Source organism: Arachis hypogaea, chromosome 11 (genome assembly GCF_003086295.3).
Source record: "Arachis hypogaea cultivar Tifrunner chromosome 11, arahy.Tifrunner.gnm2.J5K5, whole genome shotgun sequence".
NCBI lineage: Eukaryota > Viridiplantae > Streptophyta > Magnoliopsida > Fabales > Fabaceae > Arachis > Arachis hypogaea.
In genome coordinates this window covers 79,415,549-79,422,596 of record NC_092046.1, presented here as the reverse complement: position 1 = coordinate 79,422,596, position 7,048 = coordinate 79,415,549, and the positions used below count along the sequence as shown (strand labels likewise).

Genomic DNA, 7,048 nt, shown 5'->3' with positions numbered 1-7,048 from the left:
CAAGGATTATATGTGTTTCCATATGGTTCTCCCATATAATTCACCTCTTCCATTGCAGGGTTCTCAGGATCATAAGCTTCTTCTTCAGAAGATGCTTTTTTAGTACTGCCTGTTGCTGCTTGCATTCCAGATAGACTCTGAGAAATCATATTGACTTGCTGAGTCAATATTTTATTCTGAGCCAATATAGCATTCAGATTATCAATATCAAGAACCCTTTTCTTCTGAATTGTCCCATTATTCACAGGATTCCTTTCAGAAGTGTACATGAATTGGTTATTTGCAACCATTTCAATGAGTTCCTAGGCTTCTTCAGGTGTCTTCCTCAGATGAAGAGATCCACCAGCAGAGTTGTCCAATGACATCTTGGACAGTTCAGATAGACCATAATAGAAAATACATATGATGCTCCATTCTGAAAGCATGCCAGAAGGACACCTTCTGATCAATTGCTTGTATCTTTCCCAAGCCTCATAGAGGGATTCGCCTTCCTTCTGTCTGAAGGTTTGGACTTCTACTCTAAGCTTACTCAATTTTTGAGGTGGAAAGAACTTTTCCAAGAAGGCATTGACCAGCTTTTCCCAAGAGTTTAGGCTTTCTTTAGGTTGTGAGTCCAACCATGTCCTAGCTCTGTCTCTTACAGCAAAAGGGAAGAGCATAAGTCTGTAGACCTCAAGGTCAACCCCATGGTCTTAACAGTGTCAAAGATTTGCAAGAATTCAGCTAAAAACTGATGAGGATCTTCCAATGGAAGCCCATGTTACTTGCAATTTTGCTGCATTAGAGAAACTAATTGAGGCTTAAGCTCAAAGTTGTTTGCTCCAATTGCAGGAATTGAAATGCTCCTTCCACAGAAGTCAGGAGAAGGTGCAATGAAGTCCCCAAGCATTTTCCTTGCATTGTTGGCATTGTTGTTATTTTCGGCTGCCATGTCTTCTTCTCTTTTGAAAATTTCTGTTAGGTCCTCTCCAGAGAGTTGTGCTTTAGCTTTTCTTAGCTTTCTCTTCAAGGTCCTTTCAGATTCAGGATCAGCTTCAACAAGAATGCCTTTGTCCTTGTTCATGCTCATATGAAAGAATATAAGGATGAGGTAGAGAGGAGAATTTGAACTTATAGAGAGGGAGTGAGTCCGAATTGCTAAAAGAGGGGGAGTGTTAGTCTTAAATAGAAAAAGGTGAGGAGGGAGAAGAATTTTCAAAAACAAAATTAAAAAAAATTTAAATTAATTAAAAGGAATTTTGAAAAAGTGGTTGATGGTTTTCGAAAATTAAAAGTGAGAAAGTGGTTAAGTGATTTTGAAAAAGATTTTGAAATTAGCAATCAAAAAGATATGATTGAAAATTATTTTGAAAAAGATGTGATTGAGAAGATATGATTTAGAAGATATGATTGAAAAATAATTTAAAAAGATTTGATTTTTAAAATTAATGAGTTGGCTGACAAGAAATTTAAAAGATATGATTCTAAAATTCAAATATTGAAGCTTTCTTAACAAAGAAGTAACAAACTTGAAATTTTTGAATCAAATCATTAGTTGGTAGCAAGGATTTTCAAAAATAGTGAGAGAAAAATGGAAAAGATTTGATTTTGAAAAAGATATGATAAAAAAATGATTTGAAAAATATTTGATTTTGAAAAATTATGAAAATTTGAAAAAAATTTGAATTAAAAACTAACTTACCTCCCTTGTGTTGTCCTGGCGTTATACACCCAGAATGGTATCCATTCTGGCGTTTAACGCCCAATATACTACCCTTTTGGTCGTTTAACGCCCAGCCAGGTACCCTGGCTGGCGTTTAAACGCCAGTTTTCCTTCCTCACTGGGCATTTTGAACGTCCAGCTTTTTCTCTTGTAATTCCTCTACTATATGTTTTGAATCTTCAACTCTCTGTATATTATTTAGTTGAAAAGACATAATTTTGAATTTTTTTTTTTGAATTTTTAATGATGAAAAACAACAAAATGAAACTAATCATGGAAAACTAAGATCAGATAAACAATGCATGCAAGACACCAAACTTAGAAATTTTCATATTAGAGACACTAACAAATTTAGAATGCACATGAAAAACAACAAAAGACACAAAACAAGAGAATTTAAAGATCAAACCCAAGAAAATCATCAAGAACAACTTGAAGATCGATGAAAAACATAATGCATATATTCGAAAAATGCAAGAAAATTATAAATATGCAAGACACCAAACTTAAAAATAGACACTAGACTCAAACAAAAAACTTTTTGGTTTTTATGATTTTATAAATTTTTTTGTATTTTTTTGAAAATTATTTGGAAAAAGAAAATAAGGAATTCAAAATTCTTAATGAGAATTCCAGGAATCATGCAATGTTATTCTAAAACTTTGGTCCAGGAATTAGACATGGCTTACTAGCCAGCCAAGCTTTCAGTGAAAGCTTCGGTCCAAAATACTAGACATGGCCAATGGCCAGCCAAGCTTTAGCAGATCATTACATTCAACAGCTAGATTGATAGAAATCAACAAGCTCTTGTGATGATAAGTTGAAACGTCGGTCCAAAAGATTAGACATGGCTTCACAGCCAGCCAGACTTCAACAGATCATCATGAAACTCTTGAATTCATTCTTATAAATTCTGAAATTTTTTTTTCAAAAATAAAATAAAAAAATAAAAGCTTAAAATAAAATAAAATTACCTAATCTGAGCAACAAGATGAACCGTCAGTTGTCCAAACTCGAAAAATCCCTGGCAACGGCGCCAAAAACTTGGTACACGAAATCGTGATCGCACACTTTTCACACAACTCCGTGCAGCTGACTAGCAAGTGCACTGGGTCATCCAAGTAATACCTTACATGAGTAAGGGTCGATCCCACGGAGACTGTCGGCTTGAAGCAAACTATGGTCATCCTTGTAAATCTCAGTCAGGCAGATTCAAATGGTTATGGGATTTTGATAATTAAAATATAATTAAGAAAAAAAATAAGATAGAAGTACTTATGTAATTCATTGGTGGGATTTCAGATAAGTGTATGAAGATGCTTTGTGCCTTCTGAACCTCTGCTTTCCTATTGCCTTCATCCAATCATTCATACTCCTTTCCATGGCAAGCTGTATGTTGGGGAATCACCGTTGTCAATGGCTACCGTCCGTCCTCTCAGTGAAAATGGTCCAAATGCGCTGTCACCGCACGGCTAATCATCTGTCGGTTCTCACTCATGTTCTCACTCGCAAGTTTGAACCTCGTCATAGTCATTCCATCCCAGATCCTACTCGAAATACCACAGACAAGGTTTAGACTTTCCGGATCTCAAGAATGCTGCCAATTGATTTTAGCTTATACCACGAAGACTCTGATCTCATGAAATGGAAGGCTCTGTTGTCAGGAGAGGCAACCATGCATCGTGAACTAGGAGGCTAAGAGATACGCATTCAAGCTTGTTTTCATGTAGAATGGAAGTGGTTGTCAGGCACGCGTTCATAAGTGAGAATTGTGATGAGTGTCACATAATCATCACATTCATCATGTTAAAGTGCGAATGGATATCTTAGAATAAGAATAAGCTTGAATTGAATAGAAAACAGTAGTAATTGCATTAATTCATGAAGAACAGCAGAGCTCCACACCTTAATCTATGGGGTGTAGAAACTCCACCGTTGAAAATACATAAGTGAAAATAGGGTAGACATGACCGAGTGGCCAGCCTCCCATGGAGGTTTCAGAACGTAAAAGTTACATAATGTGTTCCAGAGATCCTAATACAAAAGTAAAAGGTCCTATTTATAATGAATTAGTAACCTAGGGTTTACAGAAATGAGTAAATGATGCAGAAATCCACTTCTGGGGCCCACTTGATATGTGCTTGGGCTGAGCATTGAAGATTTTTCGTGCTTGGGCTGTTCCTAGAGTTAAACGCCAGCTTTTGTGCTAGTTTGGGCGTTTAACTCCAATTCTGGTTCCAGTTTGGGGGTTTTAAGCCAAAAATTTTAGGCTGACTTTGAACGCCGGTTTTGGCCATCAAATCGCTGGCAAAGTATGAATTATTATATATTGCTGGAAAGCCCAGGATGTCTACTTTCCAACGCAATTGAGAGCGTGCCAATTGGGTTTCTGTAGCTCCAGAAAATCTACTTTGAGTGCAGGGAGGTCAGAATCCAACAGCATCTGCAGTCCTTTTTCAGCCTCTAAATCAGATTTTTGCTCATGTCCCTCAATTTCATCCAGAAAATACCTGAAATTACAGAAAAACACACAAACTCATACTAATGTCTAGAAATGTGATTTTTATTTAAAAACTAATAAAAATATAATAAAATTAACTAATTCATATTAAAAACTACCTAAAAATAATGCCAAAAAGCGTATAAATTATCCGCTCATCAGGATTCGACCCTCACGCACCTAAGATATTACTTGGACGACCCGGTGCACTTGCATGTTCATCTGTGCGAAACTTGCTGAGTTCAATTTCGCGCACCAACACTCAAGCATACACACAATTACATAATTTTTAGCTAGTTTTTGTTCTTAGGTTTCTAGAGAGAGAAACTCTTCCTTCTCTCTAGGTTTTAGTGCTCTTTGGTTATATTTTGTCCTAATTTCTTTATTGGATCTTGTTGAATTTCCATTTTGTTACTTTAATTAAAGTTTCTCTAGTTTAATTTCACTTGGAAATATTACTAGCTATTTTCTCTTAGATTGTTAGTTTATGGATCTTGTTAATCTTGAATTTCTATTAATGCATTGAATTTTTCATGATTTCTGTGTTAGTTGAGTTATTATCATTGATAGTTGGTAGTGGGTAGATTTAATTGTGCTTAATTTTGTCAATTACATGATGTTCCTTTTTCTTGCTCACCAAGTGTTTGATAGAATGTTTACCCTGAGTATGGAGTAGATTTTATTTCTTGGCTTGGAGGTGGAGTAATTGGGTATCCTTGAGTTGTTAATGTCCAATTCTGATTGGTAATTCAGAGTCATTAGTTGGTTTGGTTTCCACTAACGCTAGTCTTTCACTAAGTCAAATTAGTGATTTGGCTAGGACTTGGGGATTGAAATCAACTATGCCTATTTGACTTTCCTTCAATGTTAGAGGATGACAAAGTAGGAATACTCTTACTAATTATCATGTTTATGGTTAACTACAAGGATAGCCTAGTTCTCACCCCTATCCAAAGCCCTTTACATTAATTGATCGTCATCTCCTTTCGTTAACTTTATTTTCCTAGCTCTCTTATCTTGACTTTGTGTTTCTTACTTACATGCCTTTCTATTGCTATCATCTTTGTTACATGCTTGTTAGATAGTCATTTACTTGCTTGGTGTTTCTAATTATCACAATTTATTTGTTAATTGCTAATTGCTTTCGAATTCTAGTTGCTTTACTCTTGCCGTATCCATATTTAAAACCCCCGAATTTCCTAGTCAATGATGTGCACTCAATTGCAAGTCCTAAAGAAAATTAAATGACATGGGATTATACTCTCAGTAATTAATTTGATTCTTGTGACACTCTTCTAAACTTTGATTGAGAATTACTTGTTGGTTTAGGCTATACTTGTGACATTCGAGTTTGAAAACCTTTGAATTTTCTAGACCGACATTAATCTTCTGTCACATACGATGGTCTCTTTTGCTTCTTCATGTATTTTTCACCAATAACTCATCCAAATGCTACCTAAAATCAACAAATAATGACAGAAGCTCAAAGTAGCATCGAATGGGGTATAATCCACAACTCCTCTAACAAATCAACAGAATGCCATATAAATCATACAAAAAAGATACTAATGATACTCACGCATCACAACACGAAACTTAAAGTGTTGCTTGTCTTCAAGCAACTTGAACACTTGAAAACTAAAGTGGGTTTAATGAGAAGTTGGAGTTCCCTTGAAGCTTATGCTTGTCTTATGAGTGGGATTTAGCAAACTTGTGTTCATGAATGCTTCCTTACTTTTCATTGTTCCTTGAAACATTGGGAATGTCAACACCTTAAAGGAATTGGAACCTGGATAATGTTAAGAAATCTCACTCCTATTAAGTCCAGATTGATCCTTGAATTCCTTTCTTCGAACTTAGAGAGAATTTTTTTGTTGACAACTCTAAATGCTTCATCTCAAGGTGACTCTTGATAGTGAGCATTCGATTGGTAATCCCGAGCTAGTTGGTCCAAGTTACTGGGTGATAAGGCACCCCACAGATCTAGTTACTCAAGTCTTTCCTTGACACGGTCGCACTACAAGCATATAACTGAGATTTTGATCCCAAACATCAATGCCCAGAGTCTCTTTGGACTGCTAACTGTTTTGTCTCAAGGTGATTTGTGTAACAAGTTTTCAATCGATAATTGCGGACCGGTTAGTCTAAGTTATCGGGTGACGAAGTATCCCTTGGAGCTAATCACCCAAGCCGTCTTTGGACAAAAGACACCACAGGCACATATTTGGATCTCAGCCATTGATGCTAAGAGCTTTACAACTAAGCTTTTCCTTTTTATCTTTTCATCATTATTTCTCTTTTTCTTGCTTTTTCTTTTGCTCTCTTTTTCTTGTTTTTCTTTTAGTTCAAGATTCAACCTCTTTCTTGTCTTTGGAGGTTTCATAACACTTCTCTAAGTTCTTGTTCCTCAAGAATCAACATTCCTCTTGTTCAAGGAACTTCATTCATCATTCTATTAATACATTCATAATCACAAGTATATATGCACCACCACATGGAATATGACAAGGCAATTATAAAATAGACTCAATTTCTAACATTAAACTCCATTTTTTCTCTTTTTCTTTTTTTTTGAATACTTCTTAAGGAAAGTACATGAGAGAACATTGAAAATAAAAACATAAATCTGAACTAACTAAACTAAAGGAAATAGAAAACTTGGAAAATAGCAATCATGCACTAAATAGTAAATACAAGAAAACAAAAAATAGGAAAATAACATAAGCAATACGGAAAGGAAAATAGGAGTGAAAGAAACTCAACCACCTCAGTCATCTTGGGGGCCACCTTCCTCCTCAGGCTGCGCTCCACGTGGTCCTATCAGACGCCTTATGTCTTGCCTCACT

General features: G+C 35.7%; 1 non-coding gene across 1 annotated transcript; it reads left to right on the top strand.

The window, feature by feature from the left end:
- Positions 1 to 423: 423 nt before the first annotated feature.
- Positions 424 to 527, top strand: LOC112725590 (small nucleolar RNA R71). The gene has a single exon (XR_003164688.1). It is a non-coding gene; the product is annotated as a small nucleolar RNA R71 (small nucleolar RNA).
- Positions 528 to 7,048: the final 6,521 nt, after the last annotated feature.